At 46.5% G+C, this 23,085-nt stretch overlaps 1 long non-coding RNA gene across 1 annotated transcript in view; it reads right to left on the bottom strand.

Annotated features, from left to right (window-relative positions):
• LOC142883759 (uncharacterized) overlaps positions 1–23,085 on the bottom strand; it is a 140,977-nt gene that overhangs the window by 96,992 nt on the left and 20,900 nt on the right. Inside the window, exon 3 of the long non-coding RNA XR_012926079.1 lies at positions 20,408–20,567. This is a non-coding gene — a long non-coding RNA (uncharacterized LOC142883759). The remainder of the gene's footprint in view (positions 1–20,407; positions 20,568–23,085) is intronic.

The following is a 23,085-nucleotide window of genomic DNA, read 5'->3' as shown; positions in this document are numbered from 1 at the left end:
GAAAGGGTGGCAGGAAATCCACTCACCCCGTCGGGTTTCACTCATTTTCACCTTCAGCGCCTGACAACCCCCGCTCACCCCTCCTCCCCCCAATCACCACAGAGCCAGCATATTGTCACCTCTGCACGCAGCTGGTTCTGCAAAACGGAGAAAATGAGATGGAGCGCCGGGGAGGTTTTACTCTGTCTGTGCTTGTGGGTCGTCGACAATATGTGTTTTGAGGGGGATGTCAAAGACCCGGATGTCTCATATCAGCGGGTTTCGGTATAAGACTTTGCGGCGTCGCAGCAGCAGTGTCGTAGTGACTCACGCAATAAAGGAGAGCTCCTCCAGGAATGCTTGAGGTCTGTCTGTTCCCTGAAGACCACTGTTCTACTCCACTTCCAATGACATCACCGCAGTCACGTAAAAAAAAAAAAAAAAATGGGTGGTGGGACTCAAATGCTGTAGGGGTCATTATCTTTGCACACCAAGCTGACAGCAAGGCCAGAGGAGAGGACAGCAAGGGGGAAGAAAAAGAAATCCCATTCACCTTCAATTTTACACCGCCCTGTATCCTTAAACCGGTAATTTGAAGTCACACTGTTCTCAGAATCCTTCACTCCTCTCCATATCTGCCCCGCCCCCACGCTGGTGGACGGAGAGGCAGCTGCGGGGGGAGCAACCGCCTGAGTAATTGGAGAAACGCTTCAGAAACACGCAAATGAAGCAGGGTGGGATGGAGACGGGCGAAAAGCTGAAAAGGAAAACGGACTAATTACCCGCCCCTCTTTCCATATTCCCTTTTTTTTTTTTCTTCCTCCCGCGCACACTCCAGAGGGGTCAGAGTCACACACTGCGAGGCTCCTCTCACTCCTCTTGCCGGCCCCGGCATAATTAGGCGCGCTCTTCGGGGGCAAAGGCAGGGATTGATGAGCACATGAAGGCCCGAAAGCTGCTGGGCTTTGATGCAAAGGGTTACAAGCACCCTCAGCAGTTTTCTTTTGCACATGCTACAAGAAAAACACACCCTGTCAAGCCGACGAGCCCGTCTCGCACAAACGCCCAGACGCGCAAACGCTGACAAAACGCGCGGCTTAATTCAGCCCCGGGACAGGAGGGGCGCTTTAACATCGAATTTACTTTTTTTTTTTTCTGCTTTTTTCTCGCGCTGAAAGACCTTTGCGGTCAGAGGCCGGCAGTGCACTTTTCAAAGAGGCGGAGGGTGGGAGGGGGAGGGGCACGCGCCAGTCACATAAACATTTGAAATGATATAACTCCAATGCGATGAAAGAGAGCCAATTCCAATGAGGTGACATTCATTTCCTCTCAGGTGGTGAGGGGAGAATGAGATAGGCTGTTTTTAATATATCCAGCAGTGTCAGAGACCCGGGCGGCTCGCAGCAGAGGCAGGAGCACCGGGAGATACGCTGCAGTCAACTGCATATTTCAAAGCCCTGCTCTGAAATTGTTACCATTTGCATAAAAATACAGCGCCGAACGTATAAATATCACATCTTCTCACCGGCGATGGGGCTGAGTCTCTGCCGAGCCTCCGCGCGCTTGTGTACAAACTCCACTGATGTGTCTCAGAGTGGATGTTAAATTTAGGATGTAATGTTGCCTTTGTCGCTCGAGACGCGCCGAGAGTTGCTCCAGTTCGGTGAGTCAGGAGTGAGCGCGGCGTTACTTCGGAGTTGCACGCTGAAAGCTCGCAGAGGCTCCAAATTAAATTGCAGGTCGTAAATAAATCAAACTTGTTTCAAGGGGAGCAGCGGCAGCATTGACCATTATATAACGTGTCTCAGCTTTTACTTTATGGAAAAAGACAAGTTTTCTATTTACTGAAGATGAATGGAATGGAAGTGACAGTTCCTCTTCCTAGCTTGCCAGTGAACTACAGTGGCCTGTGCACACAAACCTTGATACCTCGTCCACCTTCTTCTTTGCTGGTTCTTTTGAGGGTGCAAGCGTTCACCCTATTTAGAAAAAGCGTTGCCAGTTAGGCTGAATTGTCCAAACCGGTTTCCTTAGAAATATGACAGTGCAAGATGGCAGCTAATTTGGAGTATAACCCTTGCTCTATGTATATTATTATACAGAAACAGGAACCATTCTGTGGGTAGGAAAACCAAATTGCGTTTATTGTAATGCAAGTACATAGTTTTATTTGTGTATTTATGGGCAGTACATTGAACTTTTACCAATATAAGAAACATAAATCAGGCCAAATATTTCAAACTGGATCTTTAACAATTACATGATGATGTGTAAATGTGCCAAATTTATGTGGTAGCTAATTTCTACCTATAGCCGCTGTAGTCATAGAATCACATTTATACAAGATGAAAGGGAAAACTTGCATTCTTAAAAAACAACAACCTGGATTTGACAGTGACAGCATTGATTGTGAGGATGGGACATTCCCTGATGGTGACTCTTTCCCAATTGGACGGACCGAACATTTTGTCCAAGGGTATCGATGACACGCGTCTCCCTGCTCCAAACAAATTCTTTTTCCCAGAATGATGGAAGCTAAAGTGCCACCGAGGACTCTTCCTGTGGTTAACCTACCGCGGCGCTGCCCCTCCCGCGAGAGGGTCCGGACTGCGCTTATCACCCCGGCGCAAGGCCACACAGGGGTAATAGGATTGTGTGTCTCACAGAGGAAAGTGCCAAGCTCACCAAGGCATGGAGGGGCTGAGTGCTGAGGGTGCTCTGCGGCTGTCCAGCATTGGTGGAAGCAGAGAGTGGCGGGCGGGGAGCGAGGTGTGTGTCCCCCCCTCTCGCTTCATAAATAACCCTGCTAAATTGGTGGATTTGGAGGGTCAGTGGGAAGCTGCACTGCCAGTGTATATCCCAAGTCCTGGATATAACCCGTAATCCCACAGCCCAGAAAAACCAACAGCGCAGCAGTTACGGCAAAATGTCCTTTCCCCGCAAAATGGAATGCCGGCTGTTTATGAGCGCGGGGAGAGCGCGGGGAGAGCACGAGTGAGGGGAGGAAATCAAGGCAGGGCAGGATTTTATAGATTGCATTCAGCGTCTCAGCGGTCGACTCCTTCGCTGCCTGGCTGGGTCCCAGTTGCAGCACAGTATTCACTTTGTACTTAGTGGGAGGAGATGAAAGCAGCCCGGGGTCAAACAGAGACGGGAAGGGTGCAGATGCGGCGGGGATTCGTTTGAACCTGCAGCCAGATCACACTTTTGGGCAGCAGCTTGATTTGTCTCCTACTAAAACAAAACTCAGAGGGGGCCTTATCATGGCCAGCTCCAGATTTAATAAATGAATTTTGATGGTTTGTTTGGCATAAAAACTCCTAGTTTGAGCTGAACAGGTAACAGCCTAAAAAGGCTGTTGCCTCCCCTACCTGCTCCAACCGTGGCTCCACCTTGAAACATCTCTTTCCTTCCTGATTGGTCAGCCGCTCACTGCTAGTGCTAGTTAGCGGGATATATGGCTACTAGCTATCAAACAGTGACGTCTCACCCACATTAAAAAAAAAAAAGAAAATCGGCAAAGGCGTCACTATAATGAGGTAGACTTGTGATGTAGAAAGTCACACAAATTCCAAACTAATCTTTTCTGTGCAGTAACACCGTTTAGAAATACGCAAGTTGTCATTTTTCGTACTTGGTGCGTTAGTTGGCATGCTAGTAACGCAAAAACACACGTTGAAAAAATAAGTCTGAAAATACCTCTGGGACTTCACGTCAGGACCCTTTGTCGCACAAGGTGAGACAGTGCTTTATTTTCCGACGGCCTCTGCAAAATGCAGAGAAATATCTGTCGAGCAAGGGAAACGGGTGTGTATTTTAGGAAGAGTCAGATGGTCGAGTCCACTGGGTTTTTGTTTCAATGCAATATAGGTCGCCTGAAGCAGTTTGCCGCACATGGAAGACCCTGGCAGGCTCACAGTAAAACTCCCAAGATGTATCAATGTGATACGGATACCGCCGACACGTCCCTGATGTATGTGTGTGTGTGTGTGTGTGCGTGTGTATGTCAAATCTGTGAGATAAGAGTCATCCTCTTCAGGATTCATTACTGTATCTGGAGGCTTTACAGCAGATACTGGCAGCACAGAGACATGGCACGACACAGAGGCTTCACCAAGAGGGAGAAACACAACGCTGCAAAGACATGACGTGCTTGCCGTGGCTCACTGTGCTACATAAGTGGCTGTGACTGGAAGCAGTAAGAACATTGTTCATTTGCTGGGCATGTAAAAAAAACAAAACAAAAAAAAAACAATGACACGAAACAGCACAATCACATGCAAACAAGTAAGTGCCTGATGCTGGTTGATCTGCAGGTGTTTGAGGTATTGTGGGTATTTTTGAGTATGCAAATTTGGCTTCCTGTCCACAGGCAAATGGGGCTTTGGCCCACTGAAAAAAGAGGTTTGGAAAAAGAGATTCTAAGTTGGTTTGTCTGTAGTGATGCACCCACGCCACTGATAAGAAGATATTACACACTGCTTCTCAATTTGAAATGATCAGACAGAGATACTGTTCGCAATGTACAGTGGTGCATTATTAGGGTGTTTTTTTTGTTTTGTTTTTTGGAAATATTTCAGTTCTGAAATCTTTTAAATCCATCTTGCTCAACTGCAGCCTGAACCACTTTGTCTGGGTCTTAGGCTTCCATAATGAATAAACTTCTTTTTAGCTGTTGTTAGAAAACCACTCGGCGACTACCGCTGGCTGCCCTTTAACACCTCTGAAGAAGCAAAGTAGAAACACCCGAGTCGAGCCACAGCTGCTGCAGAGGAGATTACTGTGGACTGTGTGGTCAAGGCTGCTTTATCAAAAACAAGTGGAGTTTCCTCCAAAAAGGAGGGAAAAAGCGGCGGCACTGACAGCTTTTCTCAATGGATAAGACATTATAATCCCCCACTGGCTTCGGGAAGAGTGTCGTTAAATTGAAGATTAACAAGCCAGAAAAACAACATTTGCTTCATATGGTTGGACAGATGACAGACGAGCTGATTTGCGATTGAGTGTAACGTTAAAAACCAAGAAACGAGAGGTATGAACGAGTGGCAAGTTCAGGACGTAGTTCAAGCTCTGTTTCATGAGTCTGCACTGATTTTACAGTAACCTGTTAAATTGAAAACCTGCAGTCTAAAAGGTGGTTTGTAACACGAATAAAAAAAAGTTTTTCTGTACAACAGTTTGTCCTTAAATATTGACTAATGCTCGATCTAATGTCTGCATTAGGATATTTCTCTTCCCGTTGGTAAATAAATGCTAAAAAAAAAAAAAAAAAAGCAACAACAAAAAACAGCTGTTGTTTTTTTCTTGTGAGCAAAACACATCGCTCACCGAGCGTGTAAATAAATGGAAAATGCAGCATGGAAGAACACCGGAGTCGCTGTGAGCTGGGAGTTCAACTGCGCGTGCAACCAGGTTCGCAGAGATACAGACGCAGCTGGAAGACGCAGCAGTGAAAAGAGACTGAAATCTGAACTTTTACCCTCCAGTAATCTCAACTTGGGAAAAAAAACAAAACAAGCTGCTTTCTCAGAAACACTGTCTGTAGATTAGCATATATCAGTGAACTGATGCTAGAACGGATGACAAAAATACTCAGAGGGTTGGCAGCCGAGCAACCTTAAGAGAAAAATGGAATCCTACCTGGCTTGGGGATAACACAATCTTTTCGCGGCAATGGAAGTCACCCTAATTAGATTAAACTGATGCGATCCATTTCGATAACATTATTTGCTCTGAAATATCTCCTAATCGATCTGAACAGAAATTTCCTCCCTGAGAAAGTGTTTACGTCACCGGGGGTGTTGGAACAAACACCTTTATCTAATTGCTTGTGTATTGGAAACCTGGGATAACGAGTTTTTCTGTTTAATGGGACAACGCAAATCTTTAAAAATTCAATTAGCCTGAAACAACATCACACCTTTGAGTTTACTTTTAATTTTACTACATTCGTGCCACCATTTCAAAAACCCACATGGCCTAATGTCTGAAACGCAAGCCCTAAAAATATTATGATTAAAAAATATCTTTTCAAGATATTCTCTGCCGCCATTTATTACAATCCCCGCCCATGCTTCACAAATAAAGATTTCAACAGCGGCCGCGTGTGCAATGTGAATCACATCAGCAACAGTGGAGTTTCCATTTTTCATAATTTGAAAGGCCATTCCATTATGAAACCAGAGCCGGGCATCAAACTGAAATCAATCTGAAAATGCGCATGCATGAAATTATAGATGCACTCGTGGCCGACAGGAGAACGGCAGCCGGCGCAAGGCGAGCCGCAGAGGACCGCGGCTGAGTTTTACCGGCATTTCGCTGCATTCTCATTTATTTCTTGACAGCCTTGATGAGATAAAGCGACAAGTGGATGGAGACGGCTGTCAGGAGGAGACAGAGTCTTTCTTCTCGGCTGCATGCAGGTGGCAATCGGGGCTTCAGATCTGGCTGGAAGGATGCCGACCGCTCGGTGAGGGTCAATGGCTCTCAAGCCGCAGCAGAGCCTGTTTTTGTTGTGTGACTGACAACACAGACACACATTCACACTGTTGCTCCGAAGAGCATAAATGTCTTAGTGGAGATAAGATTTCCCCTTTGATAGCTAAACAGTAATCCTACATAAGAGGCGAAAAGAAGTGGAGATGCAGTATTGATTAGATCTGCAATGATCCCACGGAAATAAAGACGTTGAAAAACAAGTCTTGGAAAACGCTGATTAAATTAGAATTAAATTACTGATGAAGCCCATTAAATGTATTCCAAATGAATGAAAACCATTATTATTCAACTCATTTAAAAGGAAACTGCAAAAACTAAGGCCTGCACAGCTCAAACACTGTGCAGAAAAACCTTTTCATAATACTTCAGGGTGAATTTAAGTTCGCCATCACATTATTGTCCTATTTTTTCCCTATTGTAAACATCTTGCAGGCCTTGGTGATTACTTGTCAAGCGGAATGGGTTTTTTTTTGCTTTTTTTTGCTTTTCAGTTTTGTCATCAAAGAACTGCGCCCTCTTTGCACAAATAACATCTTCTCTTTCCTGTCCTCATGCATGCATAAACTCACTATTTTCATTTACTCGTTTTTTTTTCTCCCTTTTTCCCAAACCTGTCACATAAAAGAACATTTCTCTACGCTGTCGGGCTCTTCTCAGGCACCCACTCTCTAATGTCTGCACGAACCGCGGGTCTGGTCCGCGGCAGTTACTGTACGACTTTGATATCCTTTGTACAAGCGGATACTTCCGATTGTGATGTTCCTCTTGATATATTGCACCGTTTCCCCCTCTCCTTTAGCAGTTTCCCTTTCTACTCTGTCCCTCTGGATCCCTAACCCTTCCTGTGGGCTCCAGGCAGTCATTCTCTACTGTGTCACCGGGTGAGCTCATGCTTCAAGACACACAATCCTGTTAGGAGCTGGCACGGCCACGTCCCACTGATGCCAGTCAAAATAATACAGCCTCTTCACAAGTAACGGCCACATTGAGGCGTGTTTCTATCAGTAGCTGCTGCAGCATGTGTTAAGACTAGAGCCAGGACATGGCAACACATTAATCCTGCCTGGACATCAGCAGCAGCAGCGAGACAAGGCTGCTCTCGTCTTGAAGTGACGGTCCTCGTTAATACGAGCCAACAGCCTGATCAGGATTCAGCAGGTGTCCGGCGTCGAGGAGACTGACGTCTGCTCGGGACCATCCATCAGAGCTAAATGGCAGCTGGTCCTCGCGGCGGCCAGGCAGGAAGTTGCACTAACACAATAGCCGGGGAAACGCGGGGAGCGCTCTACCTGCTGATAATCCACTTACGGACAGACAAAGCTGCTTTAATCTGCCCGCTCCTTCCCGGGCGCGACGCTAAAGCACACGACAAGGCCAGGCTCCCTGATGGAGAGTCGCCATTGATCCGCCGCACACATGTACACAAGCTGGCCACCGACAGGCCGCGTTGTAATGAATTCCTAATCACCCTGACGCGAGCGACAGGAGGGCTGCGATTTTTCTTGCCGCCTAATAAATTCATTTTCTCCAAATTTCATGCATCACGAGGCATCATATCAGCGGGGTGAGAACAGATAATGATCTGGGAAAAAAAAACAAAAAGAGCTTTGTGTTAACTGTATGCTGATTACCACTGAGCTGTGTGCAAGACCTCACCCAAGCAAATACTGAGTATTACAAGGCCGCGTCTTAAGAACAAGAGAAAAATATGACATACTGATATTATAACGGACATATTACAGCGATTTAGAATTTTAGTCTAACTTGTATCACTGAAATGGCGCAAAAATACGAAAATTGAGAAGGAATCGACAGCTTAGGCGTCGCGGTGCAGCGATCCGAAAAATGTATCATTTGTTTCTTCCCCTCTTCTTTCTTTCCAATTACAGCGCCCTCTTTAAACTAACCATCATTTTAATGAGAGTGGATTCTGACGCAGGTCTGGAATGCTTGTTAAAAGAGCAAGCCTTAGACACGGGCTGGAGCTGCCCCATGCCAAGACCGGAGAGTCATTAGGTAAGAAGATGAAGTCTGTTTGACGCCGTGTGCCAGGGTTTCCCGCTGATTGGGATTCGTTCAACAACGCTGAATTACCCAAGCAGATGTTATTTTTATCATTTTGGCACCGCTGCGGCACACATGCTGAACTGCCGCCCGGATCGACACGTATTTAAAGTCGTCCTCGCCGTTGCCCTTTCCCCCCGTCGCGCAGAGCCGTTCCTGCCTACGAGCTCGTCTGTCGAACGGTTTGAATAACGAGATGTCCCTCTCTCCTCAAGGCTGCCGCTCTACGGGGAGGAGGCTGCCGAGGAAGAGAGGGGGCGAAGAAACGAACAATTAGCACGGAGCGGTGGAGCAGTGGAGCGGCTCCGCGAGGCCAGCGAAGACGGCTGGGATGGAGGGAGTGAATGGGGGGGGTTGGGGGGGGAGGGGGTGCATGAAAGAGGCCAGGTGCAGCATCACATCCTTCCTGTCAGATGGCTTTGGGGGAGGGGGGGAGCGGAGGAAGAGCGTTTAGCTCCGAGGGACGCATGCAGAATGCTGACCACAGGTCGGAAGAACTCGGCTATTCAGAGTGCGTGTCTCCCTCGTGCCCCCGCTTGGGTTGGGAAGGTATCTGCCAAGTCAAAACGGCTGCCAACGACTTTGGAGGCGCCTGGAATACCGACAAGGAGAGTCAGGTGTTGAGGATGAGAGCTGACCTTGATGGCGGCAACTGCGCCGCTCTGCTGAGAGCGCAAGAGACGCCGCCGGGGCGTTTGCCACGGCTTTTCTTCCACAGCGCTTTTTTTTCTCCTATCTCCCGGACAATAATGAGGCAAAATAAACTGAAATAGGCGAAACATTATTTATTTACACAATACAGCAGTCCTCCGTACAAATCCCACCACAACAGCCGTTTTGCTGCTGCTGCGAGTTTTTTCACGCTGTGGTTTGTAAAAAAAAAAAAAATCTATACAAATTACATTGTCTCTATGTCAGCAGGTATAGTCCAAACGTTTTCTCATGTCACCCGATGAGAAATTGCATGTGCTGTCGTGTAACGTTGCTGTACATGTCTGTAGCGTCTTCCAGGGAAACATTTGCATTCAGCTCAGTCAACTACAGCCAGCAGAATTTACCCTTTGATTGTATCCAGTATTGTATGGCCTTCGATTGTGTGAATGTGTCATGTACATCTCTTTCACAATGAATTAAATAAAATATGAATTCAGTGCGAACGGTATGCTCAACAAAAAAGACAGTAACAGTAGAAAGAAAACGTTTGCGCATGAAAATCACTCTTGTTGTTTCCCAGATAGCCAGCGGCATGCCTATTCTCCAGAGCCAACAGAAAACCTTTGGAAAGGAGCGGGGTGGGAGGGAGTAAAAAAAAATAAAGGAAGGCAATTGGACGAACCTTCTGTCTGTCACCCTCAAAGTAAAACCATCAAATTTCTGACAGCCAGCTGAACCATGTAGCAGCAGCCCGAGGCTCCCTATTGGTGCGACGGGTGACATTGGCTGTGCATCATCGCTCTGCGGCGAGCTGTGATGGGCCGTGGAGTTTAATTGCACTCTTGACATGCCTCCTGGGAATTGCTGTTTACATGTTGTTTTCTGAGAAGGGCCTTAAGTGCCATCTTGTCTGTTTTTTTCAATGCAAAAATGACCCATGCTATTCTCTTTATAATAGCAAAGTCTCTTCTTCTTCTTTTTTTTTTTTCTTTTTCGGGGGTTTGAAGGGCAGGATGCAACAGTCACTTTCTGTTCGATTGGACTGCACTTTTATAGCACTCTTCTGCACCTTCAAATTACCAGTAAGTAAAGGGCTTTCCAATGGCCTCTCATTTGCCCATTCATATACCAATGTGTGGCTGCTGCCATGCAAGGCGCTGCCAAGCCCATTGGGAGCAATTTAGGGTTCAGTGCCTTGTTCAAGGACACTTTGACGTGAGGGCAGTCAGAACAGGGATTTGAACCGCTGGTCCCTTCAATCACTGGACAACCCATTCTGCCAACGAGCCGTCAAAATGGCAATAGTTGGTTTTGGCAGTTTTGTCGCACTAAGATTGACTAGAGTTTAGCGTGATAGATGAGGAAGATTTTGACCTGCGCAAAGGTAACCAGCGATCGGGGTATCTAAGCTGAAACCATTATATACACTCACCGACCGCTTTATTAGGTAAAATCTTCAATTTCTTGACACAAATTGCCATTGTGCCAATCATCGGGCAGCAAGTCAATACATTGAGGCACGTAGATGCAATCAGGACGGCTTGCTGAAGTACAAATTGAGCATCAGGATGGGAAAGATAGGGGATTTAAAGGTCAGGTGTGTAAAATTTTTAAGGAAGCCCGGTATTTCAGGAAGCCCGGCTGACAGCACGTTTCATATGCGGGGCACTGTTAGGCAGGCTTCCTTAAAAAATGGCAGCGCCAAGATGGCAGCCAACTAGGAGCAACCTTTGCTCCATGTAAATTTTCATATATATATATATATATATATATATATATATATATATATATATATATATATATATATATATGTATGAAAACCATTCTAAGGGTACTTCTATTGTACTTCGTTTATACACTTTTATTCAGGTATTTATGGGCAGTATGTTATGCTTTTACCTATATAAAATCAGAAATCAAGCCAAATTTTATACACTGGACCTTTAAGTCATGGTTGTAGGTGCCACACAAACTGCTGATCTACTGGGATTTTCACACAGAGCCATCTCAAGGGCTTTCAGAGAATTGTTCCAGAAAGACAAACTATCCAGTGATCGACAGTTGTTTGGAGGAGAATGCCTTGTGATTTCAGGGGTTACAGGAGAATGGTTGGAGACCATAGAAAATCTTCTGAAAAGACGAGCCACTGTTTCTAAAATGGACATATGGCGATTCAGTCCTTTATTGCTGTAACAATCACGTCCAGACAAGGGCATTATTAACAGAGTTGTTAAGACGTCTCAACACTAGCTTCTATAGGAAGATTTTCTTCTCCAAACTCCACCAGCAAATAGTCTTTATCACAGTATGATCACAATCTGCATTTGCCTGTTGAGACGACTGTCTTGAGTGCCGCCCAATCTCTCTGTAATGATTACTATGGGAACTCTGGCAGATTTGGTAGTTGGTTCTATTTAAAGCTTAATTTTCTCATCTTTAGCCCAAGGCAAACCAGTGCTGAAGGAGCGACCCGGCAGCCTCTTGGTGACTGGAGCGCAAGTCCAAATTGCAATCAGTAAGGCAATTCACATGTAAGGACACTTACACAATCATGTGCTATTAAAGGACACGATGAGTGAGAACAGTTCAAAAAGACCCACATACTTCCACTGTAGTTTTAATTGGGCTCTTCTACTGGGAGGCAATTTAACTTCGCTTGAATGACAGAGCAGTATTTCTTACTTCCAACTTCTGTCTCCTTCAATGTGCTTTTGAAGATCCCAAACTTTTATTTCTGCTCGGAGAGAGACTGCGGGATGTCCTTGCTTCTTTTTGTCTTGGAGCGCAGTGAAGTCTCTGGCTGTGAGTTCGTGCTGTTTGTCAATCATTGATTAGCAGGTCTGCGAACAGTGGAGACTCACGATTCAATCCTCTGGCGAGATGAGCGACAGGCTCGATAACCACCCTCTGCTTTGAATGTCTTTTTATTTTCCACAATGAGCCAAAGCATTCTCCTTCAGCCTTCATTGACATTTCTGTCCCAAAGTCAATATCTGCTGCTTCACTCCCTCACAAGCACAGTTCAGGTCTAATGGGTAGAAAGGAAAAAAAAAACTAGAGAAAGAAGACAAAGCCCTTTAAAAGTGACGCCATTTAAAGAGGCTGAACAGTTTCTGTCCATTTTAAAACAATGGCTTTACTTTGCCAAGAATGTAGGGTAAAATATACAGTATATACAGTATGTTTTTTCTGCATCTATATACTGTACATATACTGTATATCTCAACTTGACAAGCTACATAAACAGTAACAGCTGAGCCCCAGATAAAAGGTTCAACATTTGAAAGTGGCTTCACTTTGCATTGTTTATTCTTAGGGACACGCTGCTCTTCTATTGATCAGTTTAGAGAGCCTAACTAGATTCCCAATAGGGAATACAAGGACGAGGACACACTGTGGTACAGGACAGTAAAAGGGCACTTGACTCAGGTGTTAATGTATCTCATTAGTCTACTATTAGGGACTACAGGTAAGCTCTCCAGACAGCATTCTCTGTCCTTGAAGGACTTTGTCACAACCTTCGTGTGAAAGGGAGGCACAGCTCACCGGAAATGTTCAGTTTGTCCCAATACAATGTGTCCTTTAGGTTCTCTTTGCTCGCCATTAAGATTTATGACCACACTGAACAAAGGGGTGAGCAAATGCAGAGCCTGGCTGCTTGGAGGGTTCACCTCTGGTGAATAGGAGGAAAGTCCAAAATTATGAACTGGCACTTTTTGCGTGAGAAGGTCGAATAAACTCTGAACGCAGGGAAATAGCTTGTGCGGACGCTGAGTAATTTGTGTTCTTGACGGTTGTAAGGCACTGAAGACCAGTAGAATTAACAGTATAGTGTAGTTCATTACACTGTAAAGGGTGAGGGTTAGCAAGTTGTGTTTTCTTTACAATGGCTCGGCTATACAACGGCAAAGCAAACAGGTAATAGATCTAAATAGATCTAATCAGCAGGAAAATACACAAAAATGTGCATCACCAAGCTGTGCATAACATGCAACCACCAGCTCCTTTTGCACCTCTTTAGCAAGACATCTGAAGATAAGCTGTCCATGAACGAGACATCAAGGCCAATACATGTTTTTCTTCTGCAAAAGCAAATTCAGCTTTGTCCTGCACCACATGTGGTTTTTATTTCTTCCCACCAGGTCTCAACTTAGCTTAAGAAAAAGATGTCATCCCGTCAAAAAAGATGGAAGGCCGTGGCAAGGATGGGACAACAGAGAAGATATCGAGTACACAGAGCAGGCAAGGCATGTGGAGAGACAGCATGTAGTCCCAAGACCCAGCAGAGGATCAAAGTGAGCAGTGACTTAGCCAGTTGCGGCTGAGAGCAGGAGAGACAAGCGCTGCTCTGCCTGCCATCCGAACATGATTCATGGTATGGTGAATATTCGGAGGCAGGCATAACAGAGCTGAGAGCAGCGGCGGCCACAGTGCAGCGATGATAGACAGAAGAAAGGGAGGGAAAACGGGCCATTAGTATTCATAGAAATAGGGCGTATACTTTACATAAACATGTGTCCAGCACATGAAATTTATTCATTGCATTGTTTACACTAAATCCCATATTCATTCCTTGGCTTTATAAAGCAGCGAGCGATGTCAAGCAATGACTCACAAAACATACCGGAATCCCTGTCGGCAAATCATAGTAACCTGGCACGCAAGACAGAACATTTGCTAGATCCTCTGGAGTTTTATTAAATCTGCGAAAGAGCATACGGAAAGCCTTTGTAAAGGGATGGCTAGCAGTCTGAATGATCCGCCATATCACATTCAGCAGGACTAAGCATCATTTTTAGCCGCTTTACCTTTTGGTTTGTGACTGGCTACACCGTGGGTAGCTGTAAATTCTCACTCAACAATGTATCTACTAAAAAAAAGTCTTTGTTCTTCTTTTAATGTAAAATGCCACCCATCGAGGTCACTTCTGGTCCCTTCCGGTCAGACATGCAGTTGCTTCCTCAATGTCTCCATCAACTCCCTCGTCTGAGACTTTTAATAGCATTTAGCGGAAACTGCTCTCTAATTTTGTCACAGCTGAAAGGAACTCTTAATGCACATTATCAATGCTTTCGACTGGATGACCGCGAGATGGAAAATTTTCAGCGCCGAAATCGGAGCGATCCAGCCGCTGTGCAGGGTTAGTATAATTGAATCCCTCCTGAAACACTCGTCCTCTCGCTGAAAGCGGAGCAGGCAGTTTTGTGCCATTTCATTTATGCTAATAAGACACTTGGTAAGTAATTCTTTGTCACCCACACGTTTTCATATTTTGGGGGGAGGTTTTTTAGCACAGGGCTTACATAATCGCATAATTTTAGGGCAGACCGTTAAATACACTGTTGGCCTCCCAACAATTTTTACGGGGCAGCACTCAGTGTTGACTGCGCCGCGACAGACTCTCTGGAGAGGCCCCGAATCATGTAGTCTTATTATAGAGGAGACAAATCAAGTGTACCAAAACCCTCCCCTGCAGCCCTACTTTCTCAAGGTTATTTTCAAAGATAGCTCATGTCTTGGTACAGTAAGTGGGTTGGGCTTTAAGTAAGCCCTGCCACTAGAGACACGGAGGAGCCCTGTGTAGTCAAAGCAAGGGGAGGCTCCAACGTCCACAGAGGGACATGCGTGTAACTAATTGAAACCTCGGGGAGGCCTGCGCGGGCCCTGGCTTTTGCCCCAGCAGAGTGAAGTCAATCCACTTTAGTTCTGGATGCGCTGCGCTTCTTTCACCGCACAAAGACGCAATCAGCTCATGCGTGTGCGTGTGTGTGTGTGTGTGTGTGTGTGTGTGTGTGTGTGTGTGTGTCTGTGTGTCTGCGTATCGCTGCATTTAAAGGAAACAAGTTTAAGGCTTTCTGCATCGCGAAGTGCATCCTCCACGAGGAACCCTCGAGACAGTGGCTCTCACATTTTGCCGATGAGCACGAAACAGACTCACGTTATTTTTCGAATCCCCACGTTCCACAGTGAAACATGATTATGAGCTCCGGAGCGGTGTTTTGTTTTTTTTTCTTCTTCTTCATCTTCTGTTCCGTGATACGGCAGCCGTCCCACCGCGTAACCCCCAACGAGTTTCACTTTCGCTTGACATTGTTTACAGCTGGCTGAATTCAAAGAGATGAGTCTCTATAAACACGCTGCCTCCTCTCTTAAGACGTTCTTGTTTATGCCGCTCGGGCGCAAGCGTCAGCCACATTTCCTAATAAATGCGGTCACGTTCTCAACTTGCAGTCATATTGCATTTTCGGAGCACGGCAGCGCGGCACGGTGCGCCAGGTATTACTAATATTGATCCCCTTCATAAAGCAGTGCAGGGGAATGATCTAACCTTAGCCGGGAACCGTCAGCACGCATTACGACGTGGCCGCGCACAACGTGAACTAGGCTTCCTCCCGGGCGCTGTTAGACGCATCAGTGAGATGAACTCTGATTCATATCTGCTGCTTTATATCATATGATCTGCTCTTATATCAAGATCTAATGCTGATTCCATTCCAGTGGTGGCGAAGCGAGGGAGGCTATTTTCAGAGAGACGAGCACAACACCTGAGGGTAAATGTATGGAATTTTCCTGCGCCGAGGACTGACTCCAACATCTTCCATGTGATCCAATTGCTGCACAGCTGCAACATTAACATTTCCGTCTGCTACGTCCTCTGGAGTAAGCAGAAAAATACCTTATTTTTTTTCCAACGCAAAGAGAGAACTGCAATAGCTGCAGAATGGAAAAAGACCAAAAACGCATGGGCTTGTTAAAAAAATAAAAAAAATAAATAAAACATAAGATAAAAGCCATGTTATCTATACAACGGATGTAAATTGCCACCGGAAAACTTTAGCATAATTGCTGGAATTTTCGGCGAGGCAGCCGTTTTAACATGCTCTCTTTAGCTGGCAAATTTCCTGGAATGCGGCGTTTTCACTCGGGGTTCATTTTAAAGGGGCAGCACTTGAAACTCGCCCAAGTAGCAACAGCAACCACTCGAGACTGGGCAAAACAGGAAACAATGCAAATGTACAAGCTGAGGCAGCGCAATGTTTTCATTCCCTGATGGAGCTATCCACGGAGCTCAGCCGTCTACTAATGCTGTAGACTGGGTGCACATTTCAAATGTGTTTCACACGAGTAAGGGGGGGGTTCAGATGCCCCTAAATTACCCGCTTCTTGGCTGAGTGAAAGCTGGATTTGAGTCTGTTAGAAATTAACTAAGCATTGGCTGTTAAGCATCATCAGCATCACTTGGTGCGCTGGAGCGTCACTGAGTTGCAGTGTTAACAAGATGGAAGTTCTCCGAGAGGCTGGAAGCATCATAAAACAGATGGCTCCAAAATGTGGAGGCAATCTTGGGCACATCTGTTACATAACTCTTACATAAAAAAAAAAATTTAAAATAAAAAACAACCAAAAAAACCCATCCTATACCGAGTTTAGGATCCAGCACGGCAGCTCCTCACATCCACTGTTCTTGCCTGAGGCAGAGATCAGGAGGCAACTCCATCGCTCTCTCCTTCCTTTCTTCCTTCACTCTATCTCTCGCTCTTTCAGGACATTGTGCACCGAGATAATCTCACAGTTTCTGAGATTTACACTGGAGCCGCCATCTGCATTCTGTTTGACAAGATTATTGCGGTTCGCGCGCGAGACAATTTAATTTAAAAGCCATTTAACACATGACAATTCGCAGTTCACACTGTTGGAAATGCGGCGCTGTCACTGAGCGAGGACGACTTTTTTTTTGATTTGCCATCGCCGATCTTTACGAAAAACACTATCGCTTCGATTAATGAGATCAAATTCATTCGCAAAAACAAGACAAACTCAAAGTCTGCCTTGTAACGTCGGCCCTGTGGATGATGCCGGCGTGTGCACCACGCCGACGCTCGGCCTTGCAGCAGATGCTCTGGCCTCTCTCACGTGAGCGCTAAGCAGGAGTAAAGAATCGTCACCCAGGCAGGTAATTGGCTGCTGTTTACACCGCCGCTGGCCGGCCCCTCCTCCCCTGCTTGACACATCTGTGGTGTTCATTAGAGCCGAGGAGCTCAGCGCTACGCCGCTCTATCAAAGCTGCCCTTTCAGACGGCTCACTTTGGAAGCTACGGTCTCACTCGCCAGATCAGCGCCGAGTTTTGGGGGGGATCTGCCGTTTCAGCTGAATGAATCTACCGGCACGACTGAGGTCCTGTCCACACGGGAACGTTTTTTGGTGGAAACGGTAAAGTACTCAACCGTTACGGCATTTCGTCCATATGGTAACGGCGTTTTGGGTCCCCCGAAACTGTATTTTTTTGAAAACGGGTCCCATTCATTCATTCATTCATTCATTTTCCATACCCGCTTAGTCCCGAGCTCAGGGTCACGGAGGTCTGCTGGAGCCTATCCCAGCTCTCTTAGGGCAAAGGCAGGGTCACACCCTGGACAAGTCGCCAGTTCATCGCAGGGCCACATAGAAACAAACAACCATTCAAACTCACATGCACACCTACGGACAATTTAGAGTGTTCAATTGACCTCACATGCATGTTTTTGGACTGTGGGAGGAAGCCGGAGAACCCGGAGAGAACCCACGTAGACACAGGGAGAACATGCAAACTCCACACAGAAAGGTCCCAGGCCCGGAATCGAACCCACAACCTTCTTGCTGTGAGGTGGCAGCGCTAACCACTGTGCCACCGTGTCACAAAACGGGTCCCAGAGTGGGAAAATCTGACAACGCCGTTTCGTCGTTGTCACATCGTTGCCGTCTGGACAGTGAAAACGGCTTTTCCTTGTAAAACGATGACGTCATCGCACCGTCACTGTCATGTGACCGGAAAAAACACGGCATGCAGCGGCACAAACAACAACGATAGCGGCCAGCGGAGTTGTCTTTGTATCGCAGGCGCTTCAAGATTTGTTGGCAATATTACTACAAAACCTCCGACTCACTTTTTTTCCACTACTCGCCATTTTTGTTTTCTGTGTGTTTAGTGTGTAGCGTAAATGCCCTCTTTCTAAATCTTGGGTCCCGTGGCTGTGTGGCATACTCATTACATCGTATTCACCCACCGTTCCGTTTCCATCTGTCAGCGTGTGGACGCGACTTTTTTCGGGAAAGAAAAAAAACGGCAACGTTCCCGTGTGGACAGGGCCTGAGTGTTTAGACATTGAAGGAAGCAACGCTAATATAATTATTCAAAAAGTAAAAGGAAAAAAGTCCTGTTTGTCTTTGTCGTCTGGAACATTCTGAATACTGAATGGGGAAGAAAAGAGGGAAGGAGAACAAAAGATAAGGTAAACTCCAACAACAAAGGGTGCGTCTTGGAACAATGGCAGGAAGCGTCTCGCGCAGGGAGATTTACCCCAGGTGCTAAAAACACCAGATGGAGAAACAGCTGATTCAGGTCTGGGAAAATAGACACGTCAGAAGCTCAGGCCTTAAAATTCCTCATTTGAACCGTCGGCAAAGTGGCGCCGACGCAAAGGGGAGAAAAAGGGCGAAGTGATGTTGACGTTAACGACAGCTCATGAAAGGGAAAATTAAAATTCAAAGTGGTCTCACGGCAGGGTGATTTGACTCCGAAATGCGGAGGCTTAATAGATGAAATCACAGCGTTGTGTGCATGCAGACCTTTCTATTAATTACTGATATCAGAGCGCATTCATTAAACAAGCAAAGCATGTGTGCGCAGTGATTGGATGAGAAAAGGATGAGTGCTCTTTAATATCCTCATTATGGGGGTCGGAATATTCAGCGAATGCAACCTTTAATGAAATACATTATGAACGTATCATGTCATTAGGGGAATTTGTCACGCCACATTGCATCTTTTCCCTCCCTGGCAGAAGCTGTGTGTTTGCTGCGCCCTCGCCGAGGAGGCAATAACGTGCTCACGCGGCGGGGTGGGAGTGCTCCGGTGATCACGTCACACTCGCACGCAACCGAAGCCCCGGCGTTGTCACCTATACACCACGAGCTTGACTCATCGGCCTGCGGATACTGAGCTGGATTTGCGTAAAATCGAGCGATCTTTCGATGGGAACGTTTCGCCCCGCAGTGCGCGTCTAATCTGAACTCGCTCAGCCTCCGCCCACTCGCTCGTGTTTATCATTATTACTATTGAGCACGAGCGCGACGTGAGAAGAGAGGGCACGCCGTTAGCCCCGAGTGTTAGCGCGCAGCGACTGATGAATCGTGGGTATTTAAAGCCTCCAATCACGTCGGTTTTGCGCCCAAAGCGCCAGATGGGGTCACAGCTACACGCTGTAACACGCTCCACCCAACGGTAATGAACAGGATTGGCTGCACTGGGACTGCATGGTGTTGCAGATTCTCATAACTCAAAGACCAGCGCACCGATGAACCCCCCTCCCAGCGACTCCTACACTGCAGAAAACCCAGCGCACTCCATCATTTCTACACTAGGGTGAACGTTTGTTAGGCAAGGACAGTTTCTACGTGGACATATCCCAAAAAAATAAATGAACGAATGAAGCTTTTGGACAGTTAGTTTTGTTTTTAAAATGAGTACCAAAGATAGTTTAGAGTGGCTTAAAATGTGCCTCATTATGTATTGCAGAGCACTTCCTCCTGACACACCTGTCTCTTTTAACCTTTCTCTGAATGAAAGGAAAGGGTCAAAGAAATTCTGCTGCAGTGTGCTTTGAAATGAATTGGGCTTCCTACCAAACAGCAGGAAAGTCAGAAAATGTGAAATTCTAGATTAGTGTTTTTTGCTGCCTTGGTTTTTCATTTTCTTTTTTTTTCTTTTTCAAAAGCCACATCATCATCATCCCTTATTGGCATGCACGGATCCATTTGATAGTCAACATTTATGAGTTGTAATGATGTTTCAGTGGAGTTGTGCTTGCAGGAGTGAAGGCCTCTATGACTACACAGCACTAACTGAAGACTACAGTTGCGTTAGTTTTGCTCTGTAAATCAGGGGATGTAGACGTTTTAACTTGACCGGGTTCACATTGGGCGTTGCACGAAGCAGCAGACAGAGTGACTGTTATTGTTGCCGCATCACAGAATAATTCAATGACCAAGATGAGCGCGAGTCAGTTTCAGAGGAGACATTAAATACTATCTCTGTGACTGGACCCCATCACTGCTCCATCAGGGTCTGGCCGGTCCCATCCCAGGACCCCTGTCTCTCCCGTTCTATTGCTTTCAGGATTGCCATGGGAGATTAGCTAACCTCGGGACCATAGACGAGCCGCTATTACTCACCTTGACCGTAACCTCTCTGCTCCGCGGCTTTTCAATCAGGAGTGGCGCCGAGCCGGCTCTCCCAGGGAGCCACTCTTCGAGGTCACGGTTGTCCGCAGCAACCGCCGGTGACAAATAGACGCCAGAGGACTCTGGCAGCACAAAGACCAGATGTAAGGACCTGCGTGGTGAAGAAAGAGTGGAAAGGTAGAGGGTGTGAACACGACAGTCCCGCAGGGTGACGAGCCTTCTAGCAGCTCCAGGTGGTGCACTTAAGTAGTGTCCAGTAGGGATGGGCAATATGGACTAAAAATGTTATCACGATAATTTCTGGCATTTATATCGATAACGATAAAAGTGACGATGAAAAATATAAAACAATTCAACTCCATCTTTTTGAATTTTTGTTGAAACCGCACACAAAGCCGTATATTAAAAAAAAAAAAAAAAAAAAAATCCTGTTTACACGGATACGCTGGAAACGACTGAAAACGATGCAGTACCTATGCCAGGCCTGGTGTGGCGCCGTAAGTTTACTCCATGAAGGTAGAAGAAGAAGAAGAAGAAGAAGAACACCTGGAGTATGCCGTGTTTAAAGAAGCTGCAGCTCGCTAACAACATGAGCACCACTGAGAATAGAAAGAAAGATCGCTCGTGAAAAGACGGAGTGGATAAACGACAGGGATGAACTTCGGCTTAGAACGTTCATCAACGAGCTCTACGCTATCAGCCTCGCCTTCCGCCATGCTTGTGCTACACGCGTGAGCTGCCGGCTGCCAGCAGCAAGTGTGTTGCGCACGTAATTACGTCATCAGCAGGAGTTTATCGTTATTATCGCGAGATGACATATTCTCACCGTGGGGAATTTTTAAACGTATCATAATCTATATCATAACATATCGCCCATCCCTGGTGTCCAGCATCACTATAGTGAAATACAGTAACATCGCTGGGTTTAAAAATGGTAAATGGTGAATCGACTGCACTTATATAGCGCTTGCCAGCACCTTCACAGTACCCCAAAGTGCTTGACAATGGCCTCTCATTCACCCATTCACTCACACTAATGGGTGGCTGCTGCCCTGCAAGGCACTTCCAGCCCGCTGTACCTCCTGAGCTACACACACAAAAAAAAAAAACAGGAGAAAGCAACTGTATGTGTAATCAACAGTTTCACTGATTTAAACTGACCTGAACCATCAAATATCACATTTAAATCAGGATATTTAGTCACTGATGGTTTGCATTCCAAGCAAACAGGCCTATATGTCAACAGGCAGCAACAAGCAGTAGAAACCTCTCACCTGTCCAACCGAATGCTTGTGTGAACTTGCTCAAAAGTTTCTCCAATGCCCCTCCCTCATTGCCAGCAGGGTAAATCTTACCTCTAGCTACACTGAAAGCACACTCAAGGAAGGAAGGAAGGAAGGAAGGAAGCAGCAAGGGAGAGGCAGAGAGGAGGCGAGGGAACCTAAAGATGTTTTAAACATGAGTGGGGGGATGTGCGGTGGAGTGTTGTTGCCCGTGTTTAGCTCATAGCCATAATTAAATTCTTAATTAGCGAGGCTTGTGAAAAACAAAAACAAATGAAGTCCAAAGTGATTGCAAGGCTCTCAAACACTGGCCAGCAGTGAAGAGGAAGGGACAGGGAAACAGGAGTGTATGTGTCTGTGTCTGTGTGTGTGTGTGTGTGTGTGTGTGTGTGTGTGTGTGTGTGTGTGTGTATGTGTGTGTGTGTACACACATAATAAGCACTTTTTGAGTTATCTCAAGCATAACTCTAACTTCAGGAGAAAAGTCTGAGACAGAAAAATAGGCTCAACCAAAATAATTTTTTCCCCCATCACTTCTGCTCCAACGCACACATTCTCCGACCCCAGCAGCCTCCCCGGCCGACGCCTCAGATTCACCTGGGCAGCCGGCAAGCCATCGAGCTCTACCCACAGGCTGCCGCGCTAACTTCAACTCATCGAAGTGGGAAATGGAGAAATCCATTTTTTAACAGGACTGCCGCGCTCTTTAGTCATGCCTGGCCTCTCCCCGCGCCTCGCTGGCCGACCCCGGAACAGCTGTGACATAGCTGTGGGGCTCAGAGGAGGAGGGCGGATTTGCCGCAGCCCTTTGATGTGTCAGCAGCGCGTTGGCGGCACACCTCCGCGCAATATTGAGATGTGATGCAACGGCGATAGGTGAGGTAGGTGGGGTGAGGAGCCGCTCGGGGGATGAATGAATAAGCTTCACCCTGCTCGCTATTTGTTGCCCCCGAGTCCTGAATTCACCCTGTGAAATTGAATGTGGGTGTGTGTTTGTCGCTGTGAGTGCGATTGTAATTGTGTGTGTGCGTGTGTTTTAGACGAGCGTGTGGGAGTTTTAGAGAATTAGCATGAAAATAGCTCAGATTGTCTCAAAACAAATCCATATCACAAAAAAAAGTCACTTATTAGAGCAAACCAAGCCGAGTCGATCGGCCCGGCTCTGCGAAGTGACACTCAGGTGGAGCTTCAACCCTCAGGTGGGCCCGCAAGTGCATTTACTCATGGATTGACCTTTGTCAGGGCAACAACGGGCGGCATCCTGAGGAGGAGGGAGTCCTCGTGGCCGGCGGAGTGGAGCTGAGAACGGGTGGGCGGTGGGGGGAGGGGAGGGGTCGGTGGTGGGGCTGATAAAAGCGCAGCCAGATCAGCAGTGCGGGGGCGAAG

Source organism: Nelusetta ayraudi, unplaced genomic scaffold, assembly GCF_046127955.1.
Source record: "Nelusetta ayraudi isolate G7.1 ecotype Tasmania unplaced genomic scaffold, CSIRO-AGI_Nayr_v1 ptg000008l, whole genome shotgun sequence".
Taxonomy (NCBI): domain Eukaryota; kingdom Metazoa; phylum Chordata; class Actinopteri; order Tetraodontiformes; family Monacanthidae; genus Nelusetta; species Nelusetta ayraudi.
Note: the sequence above shows the minus strand (reverse complement) of the source record. Positions and strands in the feature narration are given on the sequence as shown.